General features: G+C 53.4%; 1 protein-coding gene across 2 annotated transcripts in view; it reads right to left on the bottom strand.

Annotated features, from left to right (window-relative positions):
- CCDC47 (coiled-coil domain containing 47) overlaps nt 1-20,512 on the bottom strand; it is a 96,624-nt gene that overhangs the window by 33,653 nt on the left and 42,459 nt on the right. The gene's annotated exons all lie outside the window — the stretch shown is intronic.

The following is a 20,512-nucleotide window of genomic DNA, read 5'->3' on the forward strand; positions in this document are numbered from 1 at the left end:
CGTCCCTGTATACACTAGCCTAGATAAAGAGATCTTTAGAAAAAGTATTTCTAAACATCTTTTATTGTATGGTAATGAGCACGGGGACTAGTCCCCTGGGCGTTAGTTCCCCTGGCTAGTCAGCTCCATTAGCATGATAGTACGCCCCTGTGGGTGTGCTAGCATGCTAATGAATGTGCAGCATCAGAAGAGATCTCACTCGCCTCTCCGCATCCCAACACTGGATTTCAACTCAGTGCGCATGACCCCAAACTTTTGGTCATGCGCACTCTGCAGCTGTCTTCAAACTGAAGTAGTGCGCATGACTGAAACTCCCGGGGTCATGTGCAATGAGCCAAAACCCATTGTCGGGCAATGATGGCAGCGGAGAGGTGAGTGAGATCATCCTCTGACGCTGTGCATTCATTAGCATGTTATCATACCCACTGGGGCGTGCTAACATACTAATGGAGCAGACTAGCAAGGCGAACTAACGCCCAGGGGCCTAGTCCCTTTGCTCATTAGCATACGATATAAGATCTTTAGAAATACTTTTTCTAAAGATCTCTTTATCTATGCTAGTGTATATAGGGATGATTAGGCAGGGATTAGCAATATGCACTCAGAACTACTCGTGATTCTGGGTGCATATTGGACCTGACAGGTTCCCTTTAAAGAGGATTTGTCAAGTTGAACTGGACACATGATGTAATAGGCGATGTAGAGCAGAGGGATTTCACTGGGGGCGTGTACTTCCTCCTTCTGCCACTAACCAATCATAAACAGACTCAACTCCGCAGAACTGCCCCTCCCCCTACATTGATTGCCAATGAGAACTGACACCTGTTCATCACGCTCAGGTCTGCTGTGCTCCAGCACCTGTCATCACTCTCTAGTGAGGAGAGCACACTGGGTATCACACTTGTTCTAAGTTAAAGGTGGGAGGGGCGTGTTCTTTTTCCCCTTTGTATGTGGAATGCGTGCTTATGATTGGTCAGAGTCAAAAAAAGAGAATTTTGTTACTTATCGTAAATTCTTTTTCTTATAGTTCCGTATTGGGAGACCCACACCATGGGTGTTTAGCTTCTCCCTCCGGAGGACACACAAAGTACTACACTTAAAAGTGTAGCTCCTCCCTCTGAGCTTATACACCCCCTGGTAGCCAGTCCTAGCCAGTTTAGTGCAAAAGCTGAAGGAGAATAACCACCCACAAGTAGAACCGAGTAAGAACCGGAACAACCGGAGACTCTGTCCACGACAACAGCCGGTGATAACACACTGAACAAGAAAATTGCCAACAGGCAACAGGGAGGGAGCTGGGTCTCCCAATACGGAACTATAAGAAAAAGAATTTACGGTAAGTAACAAAATTCTGTTTTTCTTTATCGTTCCTTTGGGAGACCCAGACCATGGGACGTTCCAAAGCTGTCCCTGGGTGGGAATAAACAGAAAAAACTAAGAAGTAGGCGGAGCCTAACTTCACAAGTGGGCGACAGCCGCCTGAAGGATGCGTCTGCCCAAGCTCGAATCTGCCGAAGCATGAGCATGCACTTGGTAGTACTTCGAAAAGGTATGCAGGCTAGTCCAACTGGCAGCCTGACAGACTTGTTGAGCCGTAGCCTGGTGCCTAAAAGCCCAAGAGGCACTGACAGCTCTGGTCGAGTGTGCTTTGATCCCCGGCGGGGGAGGCACCTGAGTACTCTGTTAGGCGTCCGAAATGGTCGATCTAATCCAACGGGCCAAGGTCGGCTTAGAAGCAGAGAAACCCTTGCGCCGCCCTGTGGTTAGCACAAAAAGAGAGGTGCACCGCCTAAGCGCAACGGTGCGAGACCCATAGATCCGGAGAGCACGCACCAGATCTAGAGTATGCAGCGCTTTCTCAAAGCGATGAACAGGGGCCGGACAGAAGGAAGGCAAAAAAATATCCTGGTTAAGGTGGAAGGGAGAGACCACCTTAGGAAGAAAGTCCGGGGTCGGACGGAGAACTACCTTGTCTTGGTGAAAAACCAAAAAAGGTGACTCCAAGGAGAGCGCAGCCAAATCAGAGACTCTCCTGAGAGAAGTTATGGCAACTAGAAAGGCCACCTTTTGAGAAAGACGATACAAAGAAACCTCCCTAAGGGGCTCGAAAGGGGGTTTCTGCAATACCGTGAGGACCAAGTTAAGGTCCCAGGGATCCAAGGGCCGCCGATAAGGCGGAATGATGTGAGACGCACCTTGCATGAAGGTGCGGACCTGAGCCAGCCGGGCGAGACGCCGCTGGAACAGCACTGATAGAGCTGAGACTTGTCCCTTGAGAGAGTTGAGGGACAGTCCTAGCTGCAGACCGGACTGTAAAAAAGACAGAAGGGTCGGCAACGAGAATGGCCAAGGAGAATGGCCGGAAGAGCGACACCAGGACAGGAAAATTTTCCAAGTCCTGTGATAGATCTTGACGGAGGAAGACTTACGGGCCCGAGTCATAGTGGAGATGACTTCAGGAGGAATACCAGAAGCCGTCAAAATCCAGGACTCAAGAGCCACGCCGTCAATTTGAGTGCCACAGAATTCGGGCGGAAAAACGGACCTTGCGAGAGCAGGTCTGGACGGTCCGGAAGATGTGCAATGAGGATGACTCGACGGCCCTCCATTCTGATCTTGTGCAGGACTCTGGGCAAGAGAGCTAGAGGGGGAAACACGTAGGACAGACGAAACTGGGACGAGTCTTGAACCAGAGCGTCCGTGGCGAAGGCCTGAGGATCGTGGGAGCGAGCCACGTAAACCGGAACCTTGTTGTTGTGACGGGATGCCATTAGGTCCACGTCCGGAGTGCCCCACTTGCGGCAGATTGAGTGAAACACTGCCGGGTGCAGGGACCACTCGCCACAGTCCACGGATTGATGGCTGAGATAATCTGCCTCCCAGTTTTCTACGCCAGGGATGTGGACTGCGGATATGGTGGACTTGGAGTCCTCCGCCCATTGAAGAATGCGTTGGACCTCCAACATTGCCAGGCGGCTGCGTGTCCCGCCTTGGTGATTGATGTAGGCAACCGCTGTCGCGTTGTCTGACTGGACTCGAATGTACCTGCCCGCCAACAGGTGGTGAAAGGCTAGGAGAGCTGGAAGCACAGCTCTGGTTACCAGCACATTGATTGAAAGGGCTGACTCGGACGGAGTCCAAGTGCCCTGTGCTCTGTGGTGGAGATGTACCGCTCCCCAGCCGGATAGGCTGGCATCCGTGGTGAGAATCACCCAGGACGGAGTCAGGAAGGAGCGCCCTTGGGACAGGGAGATGGGTCGAAGACACCACTGAAGAGAGCTCCTGGTCCATGGCGACAGAGCCACTAACCTCTGTAAGGAGGAAGGCCGCTTGTCCCAACAGCGGAGAATGTCCAGCTGCAGAGGACGCAGATGGAACTGGGCAAAGGGAACCGCCTCCATGGAGGCCACCATTTGACCCAGCACCTGCATCAGGCGCCTGAGGGAATAACGGCGGGGCCTCAGGAGAGAGCGCACCGCCAACCGGAGTGACAGCTGTTTGTCTAAGGGCAACTTCACAAGTGCCGGCAAAGTCTCGAACTGCATCCCTAGGTACGTGAGACTCTGGGTCGGAGTCAGAGTGGATTTGGGAAGATTGACAATCCACCCGAATTGGGCTAGGGTGGCGAGAGTGAGCGAAACACTCCGCTGACAGTCTGCGCTGGATGTACCCTTGACCAGAAGGTCGTCCAGATAAGGAAGCACTGCTAACCCCTGGAGGTGCAGGACCGCAATCACTGCCGCCATGACCTTGGTGAATACCTGAGAGGCCGTGGCTAACCCGAAGGGGAGAGCCACGAATTGGAAATGATCCTCTCCTATCGCAAAACGTAACCAACGCTGATGTGACACTGCGATTGGCACATGCAGATAGGCATCTCTGATGTCGATGGACGCCAGGAACTCCCCTTGGGTCATAGAGGCAATGACTGATCGCAGAGACTCCATACGAAAATGCCGCACCCGGACATGCTTGTTGAGAAGCTTGAGATCCAGGATGGTCCGGAAGGTACCGTCCTTTTTTGGAACTAGGAAGAGATTTGAGTAAAAACCTCTGAACCGTTCCTGAGCGGGAACTGGGACAATCACTCCATTTGCCTGCAAGGACGCCACGGCCTGCGAGAAGGCGGCGGCCTTGGAGCAGGGGGGAGTTGAGAGAAGAAGGGAATTTTGTTTACTTACCGGAAATTCCTTTTCTTCTAGCTCCTATTGGGAGACCCAGACAATTGGGTGTATAGCTTCTGCCTCCGGAGGCCACACAAAGCATTACACTTTAAAAAGTGTAACCCCTCCCCTATGCCTATACACCCTCCTGTGCATCACGGGCCCATCAGTTTTGGTGCCAAAGCAGGAAGGAGGAAACTTATAAATTGGTCTAAGGTAAACTCAATCCGAAGGATGTTCGGAGAACTAAACCATGAACCAAAGAACAATGCAACATGAACAACATGTGTACACAAAAAAACAACAGCCCGAAGGGAACAGGGGCGGGTGCTGGGTCTCCCAATAGGAGCTAGAAGAAAAGGAATTTACGGTAAGTAAACAAAATTCCCTTCTTCTTTGTCGCTCCATTGGGAGACCCAGACAATTGGGACGTCCAAAAGCAGTCCCTGGGTGGGTAAAAGAATACCTTGAATAAAAAGAGCCGTAAAACGGCCCCTTCCTACAGGTGGGCAACCGCCGCCTGAAGGACTCGCCTACCTAGGCTGGCATCTGCCGAAGCATAGGTATGCACCTGATAGTGTTTCGTGAAAGTGTGCAGACTCGACCAGGTAGCCGCCTGACACACCTGCTGAGCCGTAGCCTGGTGCCGCAATGCCCAGGACGCACCCACGGCTCTGGTAGAATGGGCTTTCAGCCCTGAAGGGACCGGAAGCCCATACGAACGGTAGGCTTCAAGAATCGGTTCCTTGATCCACCGAGCCAAGGTTGACTTGGAAGCCTGTGACCCTTTACGCTGGCCAGCAACAAGGACAAAGAGCGCATCAGAACGGCGCAGGGGCGCCGTACGAGAAATGTAGAGTCTGAGTGCTCTCACAAGATCTAACAAGTGCAAATCCTTTTCACATTGGTGAACTGGATTAGGACAAAAAGAAGGTAAGAAGATATCCTGATTGAGATGAAAAGGAGATACCACCTTAGGGAGAAAATCCGGGACCGGACGCAGAACCACCTTATCCTGGTAAAACACCAGGAAGGGGGCTTTGCATGACAGCGCTGCTAGCTCAGACACTCTCCGAAGTGATGTGACTGCCACTAGGAAGACCACCTTCTGCGAAAGACGTGAAAGAGAAACATCCCATCGGCTCGAAGGGTGGTTTCTGAAGAGCCGTTAGCACCCTGTTAAGATCCCAGGGTTCTAGCGGACGCTTGTAAGGAGGGACTATGTGGCAAACCCCCTGCAGGAACGTGCGTACCTGCGGAAGCCTGGCTAGACGCTTTTGAAAAAACACGGAAAGCGCCGATACTTGTCCCTTGAGAGAGCCGAGAGACAAACCCTTGTCCATTCCGGATTGAAGGAAGGACAAAAAAGTGGGCAAAGCAAACGGCCAGGGAGTAAAACCCTGATCAGAACACCAGGATAAGAAGATCCTCCACGTCCTGTGGTAGATCTTGGCGGACGTTGGTTTCCTGGCCTGTCTCATAGTGGCAATGACCGCTTGAGATAACCCTGAAGACGCTAGGATCCAGGACTCAATGGCCACACAGTCAGGTTGAGGGCCACATAATTCAGATGGAAAAATGGCCCTTGAGACAGCAAGTCTGGTCGGTCTGGCAGTGTCCACGGTTGACCCACCGTGAGATGCCACAGATCCGGGTACCACGACCTCCTCGGCCAGTCTGGGGCGATGAGGATGGCGCGGCGGCAGTCGGACCTGATCTTGCGTAACACTCTGGGCAGCATTGCCAGAGGAGGAAATACATAAGGCAGTCGAAACTGCGACCAATCCTGAACTAATGCGTCTGCCGCCAGAGCTCTGTGATCTTGAGACCGTGCCATGAATGCCGGGACCTTGTTGTTGTGCCGGGACGCCATTAGGTCGACGTCCGGCGTTCCCCAGCGGCAACAAATCTCTTGAAACACGTCCGGGTGAAGAGACCATTCCCCTGCGTTCATGCCCTGGCGATTGAGAAAGTCTGCTTCCCAGTTTTCTACGCCCGGGATGTGAACTGCGGAGATGGTGGAGGCTGTGGCTTCCACCCACAGCAGAATCCGCCGAACTTCTTGGAAGGCCTGACGACTGCGTGTGCCGCCTTGGTGATTGATGTACGCCACCGCCGTGGCGTTGTCCGACTGAATTCGGATCTGCCTGCCTTCCAGCCACGGCTGGAACGCCTTTAGGGCTAGATACACTGCCCTTATCTCCAGAACATTGATCTGAAGGGAGGACTCTGGCTGAGTCCAGGTGCCCTGAGCCCTGTGGTGGAGAAAAACCGCTCCCCACCCTGACAGACTCGCGTCCGTCGTGACCACCGCCCAGGATGGGGGCAGGAAGGATTTTCCTTTCGACAGAGAAGTGGGAAGAAGCCACCACTTAAGAGAGACTTTGGCTGCCCGAGAAAGGGAGACGTTCCTGTCGAGGGACGTCGACCTCCTGTCCCATTTGCGGAGAATGTCCCATTGGAGTGGACGCAGATGAAACTGCGCAAATGGAACTGCCTCCATTGCTGCCACCATCTTCCCTAGGAAGTGCATGAGGCGCCTCAAGGGGTGTGACTGGGCTTGAAGGAGAGATTGCACCCCTGTCTGAAGTGAACGCTGTTTGTCCAGCGGGAGCTTCACTATCGCTGAGAGAGTATGAAACTCCATCCCGAGGTAAGTTAGCGATTGGGTCGGAGTCAATTGTGACTTTGGGAAATTGATGATCCACCCGAACCTCTGGAGAGTCTCCAGAGCAGTATTCAGGCTGTGCTGGCATGCTACCCGGGAGGGTGCCCTGACTAGAAGATCGTCTAAGTAAGGGATCACCGAGTGTCCCTGAGAGTGTAGAACTGCCACCACTGTTGCCATGATCTTGGTGAAGACCCGTGGGGCTGTCGCCAGGCCGAAAGGCAGAGCCACGAACTGAAGGTGTTCGTCTCCGATGGCGAAACGCAGGAAGCGCTGATGCTCTGGTGCAATCGGCACGTGGAGATAAGCATCCCTGATGTCGATTGATGCTAGAAAGTCTCCTTGGGACATCGAGGCGATGACGGAGCGGAGAGATTCCATCCGGAACCGTCTGGTTTTCACGTGTCTGTTGAGCAGTTTGAGGTCCAGAACGGGACGGAATGATCCGTCCTTTTTTGGCACCACAAACAAGTTGGAGTAAAAACCGCGACCACGTTCCTGAAGGGGAACGGGGATCACAACTCCTTCTGTCTTCAGAGTGCTCACCGCCTGAAAAAGAGCATCGGCTCGCTCGGGGGGGCAGAGATGTTCTGAAGAAACGAGTCGGAGGACGAGAGCCGAGCTCTATCCTGTAACCGTGAGACAAAATGTCTCTCACCCATCGGTCTTGGACATGTGGCAGCCAGGCGTCGCCAAAGCGGGAGAGCCTGCCACCGACCGAGGATGCGGTTTGGGGAGGCCGAAAGTCATGAGGAGGCCGCCTTGGGGGCGGTTCCTCCGGCGGTCTTTTTAGGACGTGACTTAGACCGCCATGAATCAGATTTCCTCTGGCCCTTCTGTGGCCTGTTGGACGTGGAGAATTGAGACCTGGCTGAGGGCCGAAAGGACCGAAACCCCGGTTATATCTTCCGTTGCTGAGGTCTGTTTGGTTTGGACTGGGGTAAGGACGAGTCCTTTCCCATGGATTGTTTAATGATTTCATCCAATTGCTCGCCAAACAGACGGTCGCCAGAAAATGGCAAACCGGTTAAGAACTTCTTGGAAGCAGAGTCTGCCTTCCATTCGCGTAGCAACATGGCCCTGCGGACTGCCACTGAATTGGCGGATGCTACTGCTGTACGGCTCGCAGAGTCCAGGACGGCGTTCATGGCGTAGGACGAAAAAGCCGACGCCTGAGAGGTTAAAGACACAACCTGCGGAGTAGAGGCACGTGTGACTGCATTAATCTCAGACAGACAAGCTGAGATAGCTTGGAGTGCCCATACGACTGCGAATGCCGGAGCAAAAGACGCGCCTATGGCTTCATAGATGGATTTCATCAGGAGCTCTATTTGCCTGTCAGTGGCATCCTTGAGCGATGAACCATCTGCCACTGCTACTATGGATCTAGCCGCCAGTCTAGAGACTGGAGGATCCACCTTGGGACACTGAGCCCAACCCTTAACTACGTCAGTGGGGAAGGGGTAACGTGTGTCATTAAGGCGCTTAGTAAAGCGCTTGTCCGGAAAAGCTCGGTGTTTCTGGACTGTATCTCTGAAGTTGGAGTGATCGAAAAACGCACTCCGTGTACGTTTGGGAAAACGAAATTGGAATTTCTCCTGCTGAGAAGCTGACTCCTCAATCGGAGGAGCTGGAGGAGAAAGTTCTAGCACCTGGTTGATGGACGCTATAAGGTCATTTACTATGGCGTGCCCTTCAGGTGTATCAAGATTGAGAGCAGCGTGAGGTTCAGAGCCCTGATCTGCCACATCCGCTTCATCCTCCAGAGAGTCCTCATGCTGAGACCCTGAGCAGTGTGATGAAGTCGAGGGAAGCTCCCAGCGAGCCCGCTTAGCTGGTCTGGGACTGCGGTCCGTGTCGGAGTCCTCACCGTGAGACCTAGGAGTCACCCCAGGAGCACTTTTCTGCTCCGACCGAGGGGGGCCTGGGGGCAATGATTCAACAGTGCCCGGGGCCTGTGTTACCGGTCTGTGCTGCAAAGCTTCAAGTATCTTAGCAGACCATCTATCCATAGACTGAGCCATGGATTGAGAAAGTGACTCAGAAAGTTTCTCAGCCAACACTGCAAACTCTGTCCCTGCCACCTGGACAGTGGTAGCCAGTGGTTCTACCTGGGCCGAGGGTCCCACCAGTGGCTGAGGCTCCGGCTGAGTGAGTGTCACAGGGGCCGAGCATTGCACACAATGAGGGTAGGTGGAACCTGCAGGTAACATAGCCGCACAAGAGGTACAGGTTGCAAAATAAGCCTGTGCCTTGGCACCCTTGCTTTTTGCGGACGACATGCTGTTGTCTCCTCTTAGAGCAAACAGTGAGGGTATATAGCCAAAAGCAATTAATGCGGCCGAACAGAGTAAATGTATACACTATAAGGATATATATATATACACTTCGGCACCCAGGGGGGCCAGCACCTAGTAACAGGTGCGGCTTACCGACCGCCCTCAGCGGTTGTGTGTCCACCAGATTCCCTGCCTGGGCCTCCCAGAGCTGTGGAGCTCGGTCCTGAAGTTCTCCACCTGCAGAAGTGCTGATAGCAATGGCTGCCGGCGTTCTGAGAGGAGGAGGGAGCCGTGGGCGTGCCTCAGAAAGTGCGGGAATCTGGTGCCCCGCAGTGCTCAGTGAGGGGGGAGGAGGATACCTAAGTATGCTCCAGCCCTCACCGCTGACGTCTAGTCAAGCGTCCCGCCCTTAACCCTGACTGGCAGGCCCGGGGGCGGGAGTATGCGGTACTAGGCCGCAAAAGCCGGGGACTAAAGTTAGTAACGTGGCCGGGAAACAAGCGCGGTTGGCGCGGTAGGACCAGTTGGAGGAACGAAAGGAACGAAACCTCGATTGATTCCTACCCTGGGCGGGTTTCCTGGTCTTGGTTTGTGGCATGAAAGTACTCTTCCCGCCAGTAGCTTCTTTAATGATTTCATCCAGCTGTTCACCAAACAGCCGTGAACCAGCAACAGGGAGCCCAGCAAGAAACTTCTTGGACGAAGCATCTGCCTTGCACTCTCGAAGCCACAAAATCCTGCGGATAACAAGAGAATTAGCTGAAGCCACCGCAGTGCGGTGAGCAGCCTCTAGCATGGCAGACATGGCATAAGATGAAAAAGCTGAAGCCTGAGCAGTTAAGGTAACCATCTAAGGCATAGATTCCTTGGTGGGGGAATGCATCTCCTCTAGAGAAGCAGAGATGGCTTTGAGAGCCCACACTGCTGCAAAAGTCGGGGAAAACGCGGCCCCCGCAGCTTCATACACAGATTTGGCCAGAAGGTCAATCTGATGGTCAGGGGAATCCTTAAGTGAGGTGCCGTCAGCCACCGACACAACGGTCCGGGCTGATAGCCTAGACACCGGAGGGTCTACCTTTGGGGAGTGAGACCCCTCCTTGACCACCTCAGGTGGAAATGGAAACCGGTCATCAGAACCACGCTTTGGAAAGCGTTTGTCAGGGCAGGCCCTGGGTTTGGTCACAGCGGTCTGAAAACTGGAGTGGTTAAAGAACACACTCTTCACTCTCTTAGGCGAGGTAAACTGATGTTTTTCTGCCAAAGAGAGTTGCTCCTCTGACACTGGCGGATTGAGATCCAGCACAGAATTAATAGAAGCAATCAAATCACTAAGATCTGAGTCACTCTCAGAGAAATCGATGGGATACATAGCCTCAGAGGCCCCAGTGAGGGCAACCTCCTCATCTTGAGAGTCAGCTCTTGAGACAGAGCCGTGGGATGGGGAGGGGGAGGAAACCCTGCGCCTTCTCTTAGAAGGACGGGGTCTGGGATCAGATGATGAATCCTCCGTGAGCTCCGATGGACGGAGGTCAGAGGATAGGAGTCCTCTGTCAAGAGTATTAGAGGCACCCTGTGAGGGAGGCTGATGCATATTCATCAAAGTCCTGGACAAAAGTCCCATGGACTCAGCAAATGACTGGGATATGGACCTAGAAAAGGACTCTACCCAGGCCGGGGGTTCAGTCACAGGTGCAGCAGCAGCCTGAGAGACCACTGGGGGTGAGACTGCCAAGTTAGAGCAGACATCACAATGTGCATAGGTGCTCGGCTCAGGCAGCAGGAGCTTACATGCAGTGCATGTAGAATAAAGCTTTGGAGCCTTGCTCCTTGTGTTGCTGCTGGAGTGGGGGCTTTGCAGAGAATGAACCCCAGGGAGAATATACAGAGGTCCACAACCGGAGACCGGCTGTGGCTTACCAGACCGCTGAGCGCGGTGTTGTGTGCCCTCCAGATCCCGAAGCCCGGTCCCCCAGTCGCAGCACCTCAGCAGAGATGCAGAATGCAGGATGTCCCAGAGCAGAGTGACCTCTGCCTGAGAAGAGGGCGTTCCTATAAAAGAGCGGGAACTGGAGGGCTGTAGAGACCTGCAGGGAAGGAGGGACGCCCCAGCAGTGGGGAGTGTCCCTCCCCTGTGTAGAACGGCCGCCGGGAGGAGCCGAACCTGTCCCTCTGCATGAGTGACATGCGAGGGCAGGAAAATGAAACTAGGCCTCCGGCGAAGCCAGGGCCTAAATTTAAGCGGCGAGGCCGACAAGCAGGCACCATCGGCGCGGTTCTCAGGTAAAAGCTAGAGAACCCGCCGGAAAAGTTAAAACAATCACATACAGCATACTCTCCCCTTACAATAAAGAACCGGGACCCCCAACATAAACGTCTCAGGTACTTAGCTACTGAGACGCAGGGCCATGTCCCTGGGGATGAGTGCTCCGGTCCAACAGAATCCTCAAGGGGCTGTGGATGGAGACCGGACTCCTGCCAGGCATGGAGACCGTGCTGGCTCCCACTTCAAGCCAGAGCCCAGAAGGGATGGTGAAGGAGCGCGGCATGTAAGGCTGCAGCCTTGTAAATCAACCTTAACAACACCGCCGACACAGTGGGGTGAGAAGGGACATGCCGGGAGTCCAGACATGGACCCGCTTTTCTTCAAACTCTTTCCAAAAGTCAAACAAATCAGATGAGAATGCATGTGTGGATGTATGCCTCCTGACACAAAGCAATAAACTGGCTAGGACTGGCTACCAGGGGGTGTATAAGCTCAGAGGGAGGAGCTACACTTTTAAGTGTAGTACTTTGTGTGTCCTCCGGAGGCAGAAGCTAAACACCCATGGTCTGGGTCTCCCAAAGGAACGATAAAGAAAGAGGAAGTACACACCCCCAGTAAAATCTCTCTGATTATGTAGACTTGTATTTGAAAAAATTAACTGTTTAGGTACCAAATACTTTGTTCACCAACATCTCCCTAAGGCCCCCTTCACACGTCCGTGAAAAGAAGGGAATTTTGTTTACTTACCGTAAATTCCTTTTCTTCTAGCTCCAATTGGGAGACCCAGACAATTGGGTTGTATAGCTATGCCTCCGGAGGCCACACAAAGCATTACACTAAAAGTGTAAAGCCCCTCCCCTTCTGCCTATACACCCCCCGTGCTCACGGGCTCCTCAGTTTTGGTGCAAAAGCAAGAAGGAGGAAAAAATTATAATTGGTTTAAAGTAAATTCAATCCGAAGGAATATCGGAGAACTGAAACCATTCAACATGAACAACATGTGTACACAAAAAACAGGGGCGGGTGCTGGGTCTCCCAATTGGAGCTAGAAGAAAAGGAATTTACGGTAAGTAAACAAAATTCCCTTCTTCTTTGTCGCTCCATTGGGAGACCCAGACAATTGGGACGTCCAAAAGCAGTCCCTGGGTGGGTAAATAATACCTCATAATAGAGCCGTAACCGGCTCCGTCCTACAGGTGGGCAACCGCCGCCTGAAGGACTCGCCTACCTAGGCTGGCATCTGCCGAAGCATAGGTATGCACCTGATAGTGTTTCGTGAAAGTGTGCAGGCTCGACCAGGTAGCCGCCTGACACACCTGCTGAGCCGTAGCCTGGTGCCGCAAAGCCCAGGACGCTCCCACGGCCCTGGTAGAATGGGCCTTCAGCCCTGAGGGAACCGGAAGCCCGGAGGAACGATAAGCCTCGAGAATTGGTTCCTTGATCCACCGAGCCAGGGTTGATTTGGAAGCTTGTGTCCCTTTACGCTGGCCAGCGACAAGGACAAAGAGTGCATCCGAGCGGCGCAGGGGCGCCGTACGAGAAATGTAGAATCTGAGTGCTCTCACCAGATCTAACAAGTGCAAATCCTTTTCACATTGGTGAACTGGATGAGGACAAAAAGAGGGTAAGGAGATATCCTGATTGAGATGAAAGGGGGATACCACCTTAGGGAGAAATTCCGGAACCGGACGCAGAACCACCTTGTCCCGGTGAAACACCAGGAAGGGGGCTTTGCATGACAGCGCTGCTAGCTCAGACACTCTCCGAAGTGATGTGACTGCCACTAGGAAGACCACCTTCTGTGAAAGGCGCGAGAGAGAGATATCCCTCATTGGCTCGAACGGTGGTTTCTGAAGAACCATCAGCACCCTGTTCAGATCCCAGGGTTCTAACGGACGCCTGTAAGGAGGTACGATGTGACAAACCCCCTGCAGGAACGTGCGTACCTGTGGAAGTCTGGCTAGGCGCTTCTGAAAAAAGACAGAGAGCGCAGAGACTTGTCCCTTAAGGGAGCCTAGTGACAAACCCTTTTCTAATCCGGATTGAAGAAAGGACAGAAAAGTGGGCAAGGTAAACGGCCAGGGAGAAACGCCCTGAGAAGAGCACCACGACAGGAACATTTTCCAAGTCCTGTGGTAGATCTTGGCGGACGTTGGTTTCCTAGCCTGTCTCATGGTGGCAATGACCTCTTGAGATAAACCTGAAGACGCTAGGATCCAGGACTCAATGGCCACACAGTCAGGTTCAGGGCCGCAGAATTCAGATGGAAAAACGGCCCTTGAGACAGCAAGTCTGGTCGGTCTGGGAGTGCCCACGGTTGGCCGACCGTGAGATGCCACAGATCCGGGTACCACGACCTCCTCGGCCAGTCTGGAGCGACGAGGATGGCGCGGCGGCAGTCGGACCTGATCTTGCGTAACACTCTGGGCAACAGTGCCAGAGGAGGAAACACATAAGGGAGTTGAAACTGCGACCAATCCTGAACTAAGGCGTCTGCCGCCAGAGCTCTGTGATCTTGAGACCGTGCCATGAACGTCGGGACCTTGTTGTTGTGCCGGGACGCCATTAGGTCGACGTCCGGCATGCCCCAGCGGCAACAGATCTCCTGAAACACGTCCGGGTGAAGGGACCATTCCCCTGCGTCCATGCCCTGGCGACTGAGAAAATCTGCTTCCCAGTTTTCTACGCCCGGGATGTGAACTGCGGATATGGTGGAGGCTGTGGCTTCCACCCATAGCAGAATCCGCCGGACCTACTGGAAGGCTTGCCGACTGCGTGTCCCGCCTTGGTGGTTGATGTATGCCACCGCTGTGGAGTTGTCCGACTGAATTCGGATCTGTTTGCCTTCCAGCCACGGCTGGAATGCTTTTAGGGCAAGATACACTGCCCTTATCTCCAGAACATTTATCTGAAGGGATGACTCTGTCTGAGTCCAAGTCCCCTGAGCCCTGTGGTGGAGAAAGACCGCTCCCCCCCCTGACAGGCTCGCGTCCGTCGTGACCACAGCCCAGGATGGGGGCAGGAAGGATTTCCCCTTCGACAGAGAAGTGGGAAGAAGCCACCACTGAAGGGAAGCTTTGGCTGCCCGAGAAAGGGAGACGTTCCTGTCGAGGGACGTCGACTTCCTGTCCCATTTGCGGAGAATGTCCCATTGAAGTGGGCGCAGATGAAACTGCGCAAAAGGAACAGCCTCCATTGCTGCCACCATCTTCCCTAGGAAGTGCATGAGGCGCCTCAGGGGGTGTGACTGACCATGAAGGAGAGATTGCACCCCTGTCTGTAGTGAACGCTGTTTGTTCAGCGGAAGCTTCACTATCGCTGAGAGAGTATGAAACTCCATGCCAAGATATGTCAGTGATTGGGCCGGTGTCAGATTTGACTTTGGAAAATTGATGATCCACCCGAAACTCTGGAGAGTTTCCAGAGCAATGTTCAGGCTGTGTTGGCATGCCCCTTGAGAGGGTGCCTTGACAAGTAGATCGTCTAAGTAAGGGATCACCGAGTGTCCCTGAGAGTGTAGGATTGCCACCACTGTTGCCATGACCTTGGTGAAGACCCGTGGGGCTGTTGCCAGGCCAAAAGGTAGTGCCACGAACTGAAGGTGTTCGTCCCCTATGGCGAAGCGCAGGAAGCGCTGATGCTCTGGCGCAATCGGTACGTGGAGATAAGCATCTTTGATGTCTATTGATGCCAGGAAATCTCCTTGGGACATGGAGGCGATGACGGAGCGAAGCGATTCCATCCGGAACCGCCTGGTTTTCACATGCTTGTTGAGCAGCTTTAGGTCCAGAACGGGACGGAAGGATCCGTCCTTTTTTGGCACCACGAACAAGTTGGAGTAAAAACCGTGACCCCGTTGCTGAAGAGGAACCGGGATCACCACTCCTTCCGCCTTCAGGGTGCCCACCGCCTGCATAAGAGCCTCGGCTCTGTCGGGGGGTGGAGATGTTCTGAAGAAACGAGTCGGAGGACGAGAGTTGAACTCTATCCTGTAACCGTGAGATAGAATGTCTCTCACCCATCGGTCTTTTACTTGTGGCAGCCAGATGTCGCAAAAGCGGGAGAGCCTGCCACCGACCGAGGATGCAGTTTGAAGAGGCCGAAAGTCATGAGGAGGCCGCTTTGGGAGCGGTGCCTCCGGCAGTCTTTTTAGGACGTGACTTAGACCGCCATGCATCTGAGTTCCTCTGATCTTTCTGAGGCCTTTTGGACGAGGAAAATTGAGATCTGCCCGCGGTCCGAAAGGACCGAAACCTCGATTGTACCTTCCGTGGTTGAGGTCTGTTTGGTTTGGACTGGGGTAAGGATGAATCCTTTCCCTTGGATTGTTTAATGATTTCATCCAATCGCTCACCAAACAAGCGGTCGCCAGCCAATGGCAAACCGGTTAAGAACTTTTTGGAAGCAGAGTCTGCCTTCCATTCACGTAGCCACATGGCCCTGCGGAGTATCACCGAGTTGGCGGATGCCACCGCCGTACGGCTCGCAGAGTCGAGGATAGCATTAATGGCGTAGGACGCAAACGCCGACGCCTGATTGGTTAAGGACACCACTTGTGGGGCAGATGTACGTGTTACCGCATGAATCTGCGCCTGACAAGCTGAGATAGCTTGGAGTGCCCATACGGCTGCGAATGCTGGAGCAAAAGACGCGCCGATAGCTTCATAGATGGATTTCAACCATAGCTCCATCTGTCTGTCAGTGGCATCTTTGAGTGAAGCCCCGTCTTCCACTGCAACTATGGATCTAGCCGCCAGTCTGGAGATTGGAGGATCCACCTTAGGACACTGAGTCCAGCCCTTGACAACCTCGGGGGGGGAAGGGATAACGTGTGTCCTTAAGGCGCTTGGAAAAACGCTTGTCTGGACAGTCCCGGTTTTTCTGGATTGCCTCTCTGAAGTCAGAGTGATCCAGAAACATATTTAATGTACGCTTTGGAAACCTGAAACGGAATTTCTCCTGAGAAGCAGACTCCTCAATTGGAGGAGCTGGGGGAGAAATATCCAACACCTGATTGATGGTCGCTATAAGGTCATTCACTACTGCGTCACCTTCAGGTGTATCTAGGTTGAGAGCGGCTTCAGTATCAGAATCCTGATCTGAGACCTCCGCTTCATCCTCCAGAGAGTCCCCCTGCTGGGACCCTGAACAGTGTGATGAAGTGGAGGGAATTTCCCAGCGACCCCGCTTGGGCGGCCTGGGACTGCGGTCCGTGTCAGAGACCTCACCCTGGGACCTGTGGGTTACCCCCGGGGCACATTGCTGTTCCAATTGAGGGGGACCAGGGGTCAAGGATTGGATAGAGCCCGGGGCCTGAATCACCGGTCTGGACTGCAAAGCTTCCAGTATTTTAGCAGACCATTTATCCATAGTGTCAGACAGCTTGTCAGCAAAGGCTGCAAACTCCGTCCCTGTCACCTGGACAGTGGTAGCAGGTGGATCCACCTGGGCCACTTGTAGCAGAGGCTCCGGCTGAGTAAGCGCCACCGGGGCCGAGCATTGCACACAATGAGGGTCAGTGGACCCTGCCGGTAGTACAGCTGTACATGAGGTACAGGTTGCAAAATACGTCTGTGCTGTGGCACCCTTGCTTTTTGCAGATGACATGTTGTCTCCTCTGAGAACAACCAGGAGGGTATATAGCCAAAAATCAACAGAGCGACCGTACAGTGCAATGTATAGCCTAAAAGTATATATATATATATATATATATATATATATATATATATATATATATATATATATATATATATATATATATATATATATATATATATATATATATACACACACACTTCGGTACTCAGTGGGGCCAGCACCACAGGTGCTGCTTACCGACCGCTCAGAGCGGTTGTGTGGTCGCCAGATTCCCTGCCTGGGTCTACCTGTGTTGCCTCTCCTCAGCGTCTGAATCGCTGACAGGAATGGCTGCCGGCGTTCAGTGAGGAGGAGGAGACCGTGGGCGTGCCCAAGAAAAGTGCGGGAATCCAGCGCCCCACTGTACTGAGTGAGGAGGGAGGAGGATACTAATGTATGCTCCAGCCCTCTGCTGACGATCCGTGCAGCGTCCCGCCCCTCCCCTGACTGGCAGGCCTGTGGGCGGGAAAGAACGACACTAGGCCGCAGAAGCCGGGGACTAAAGTTATAAGCGCGGCCGGCAATAAGTGCGGCCCGCGCGTAGTCCCCCGGCGCACTAACACCTCCAGCAGTGCTGGAAAGTGTATGGCACTAACGTTTCATGTCCGGCGCACTAACACACCCAGCAGAGCTGGAAAGTGTCTGGCACAAGCACTCCATGTCCGGCGCACTAACACACCCAGCAGAGCTGGAAAGTGTCTGGCCCAAACGCTCCATGTCCGGCGCACTAACACACCCAGCAGAGATGGAAAGTGTCTGGCACAAGCGCTCCATGCCCGGCGCACTAACACACCCAGCAGTGCTGTAATGTGTATGGGACCAGCGCTCCATGCGCGGTCCCCACGGAGACACAGAGTACCTCATAGTAGCAGGGCTTTGTCCCTGACGATATCCAGCTCCTATCCTGCAGATTCCCAGGGGCTGCGGAGGGAGCACGGTCCCAGTGCCTGGAGACCGATCCGGTCCCACTTCACCCAGAGCCCATTAAGGGATAGGGAAGGAAAACAGCATGTGGCTCCTGCCTGTGTACCCGCAATGGGCACCTCAACCTTAACAACACCGCCGACAAGAGTGGGGTGAGAAGGGAGCATGCTGGGGGCCCTGTTATGGGCCCTCTTTTCTTCCATCCGACCTAGTCAGCAGCTGCTGCTGACCAAGCAGTGGAGCTATGCGTGGATGTCTGCCTCTTTCGCACAAAGCAAAAAAACTGAGGAGCCCGTGAGCACGGGGGGTGTATAGGCAGAAGGGGAGGGGCTTTACACTTTTAGTGTAATGCTTTGTGTGGCCTCCGGAGGCATAGCTATACAACCCAATTGTCTGGGTCTCCCAATGGAGCGACAAAGAAACACGCACGTGTGTTACGGGCCGTTTTTCGGGTCCGTGTCCCGTTTTTGTGTCCGTTTTTATGGTCCGTGTGGCACCTGTGTGAATTGCGTATGCTAGCCGTGTTTGTGTGTAGAATATCCGTGTGGAATTAACGTGTATGTGTACGTGGAATGTCCGTGTGGAATGTCCGTGTGTGTGATGCACAATGTCGTTTATAAATGTCGGCTGACAGCAGACAGAGTTGCGCGATGAGAATGAACTCGGGTGAACTTCACCCGACTTCATCCTCATACCGCGGCTCTGTCTGTGTCGAGTACTGATTAGCGGTCACCTGTGAAGGATTCACCGGTGACCGCTAATCCCCCGAGTGACTGAAGTTCCCCCCCTCTCTCATACTCACCGTTCCTCGATCCCCGGCGCGGCGCTGCACGGCATTCACACTGCTGCGGCGGCTTTTACTATTTTGAAAAAGCCGGCCGCTCATTAAACAATCTCCTATTCCCTGCTTTCCCCGCCCACTGGCGCCTATGATTGGTTGCAGTGAGACACGCCCCCACACTGAGTGACAGGTGCCTCACTGCACCCAATCACAGCAGCCGGTGGGCGTGTCTATACTGTGCAGTAAAATAAATAAATAAATAATTAACAAAAAACGGCGTGCCCCCCCAATTTTAATGCCAGCCAGATAAAGCCATACGGCTGAAGGCTGGTATTCTCAGGATGGGGAGCTACACGTTATGGGGAGCCCCCCACCCTAACAATATCAGTCAGCAGCCGCCCAGAATTGCCGCATACATTATATGCGACAGTTCTGGGGCTGTACCCGGCTCTTCCCGATTTGCCCTGGTGCTTTGGCAAATCGGGGTAATAAGGAGTTAATGGCATCCCATAGCTGCCACTAAATCCTAGATTAATCATGTCAGGCGTCTCCCCGAGATTCCTTTCATGATTAATCTGTAAATTACAGTAAATAAACACACACACACCAGAAAAAATCCTTTATTAGAAATAAAAAACACACACATATACCCTGGTTCAACAATTTAAGCAGCCCGAAAAAGCCCTCCATGTCCGGCGTCATCCAGGATGGTCCAGCGTCGCATCCAGCTCTGCTGCATGGAGGTGACAGGAGCTGCAGAAGACACCGCCGCTCCGGTCACCTCCACGCAGCAACTGAGGTGAGAAGCGCGATCAGCTGAGCTGTCACTGAGGTTACCCGCTGTCACTGGATCCAGTAACAGCGGGTAACCTCAGTGACAGCTCAGCTGATCGCGCGGCTGTCTTCATTTGCCGCGTGGAGCTGTCGGGAGCGGCGGTGTCTTCTGCAGCTCCTGTCACCTCCATGCAGCAGAGCTGGATGCGACGCTGGACCATCCTGGATGACGCCGGACATGGAGGGCTTTTTCGGGCTGATTAAATTGTTGAACCAGGGTATATGTTAGTGTTTTTTCTGGTGTGTGTGTGTGTGTTTATTTACTGTAATTTACAGATTAATCATGAAAGGAATCTCGGGGAGACGCCTGACATGATTAATCTAGGAAATCGGGAAGAGCCGGGTACAGCCCCAGAACTGTCGCATATAATGTATGCGGCAATTCTGGGCGGCTGCTGACTGATATTGTTAGGGTGGGGGGCTCCCCATAACGTGGAGCTCCCCATCCTGAGAATACCAGCCTTCAGCCGTATGGCTTTATCTGGCTGGCATTAAAATTGGGGGGGACCGCACGCCGTTTTTTTTTAATTATTTATTTTACTGCACAGTATAGACACGCCCACCGGCTGCTGTGATTGGGTGCAGTGAGGCACCTGTCACTCAGTGTGGGGGCGTGTCTTACTGCAACCAATCATAGGCGCCGGTGGGCGGGGAAAGCAGGGAATAGGAGATTGTTTAATGAGCGGCCGGCTTTTTCAAAATAGTAAAAGCCGGAGGGGCGGAGCTAGACATGGCCGTGTGAGGACGCTGATTCCAAGAGCTCCTCTCTATAGAACCCAAAAAACACTGGCCCAACACATATCATGGGCAAATCTACGGGCAAAAAGGCTTCTGCCCGCACCCCAAAGAAGCCCACCACCTCACAGGGCAAAATTGGGCCCTTTCTTATCCAGCCTCAGGGCCCGGGCGCCTTGCCCCATCCAGAGCTGGAATTGAGGCCTATGTCTCCCACGGCTGGTGCCG

The sequence above is a fragment of the Anomaloglossus baeobatrachus genome, chromosome 5, assembly GCF_048569485.1.
Source record: "Anomaloglossus baeobatrachus isolate aAnoBae1 chromosome 5, aAnoBae1.hap1, whole genome shotgun sequence".
Lineage (NCBI taxonomy): Eukaryota > Metazoa > Chordata > Amphibia > Anura > Aromobatidae > Anomaloglossus > Anomaloglossus baeobatrachus.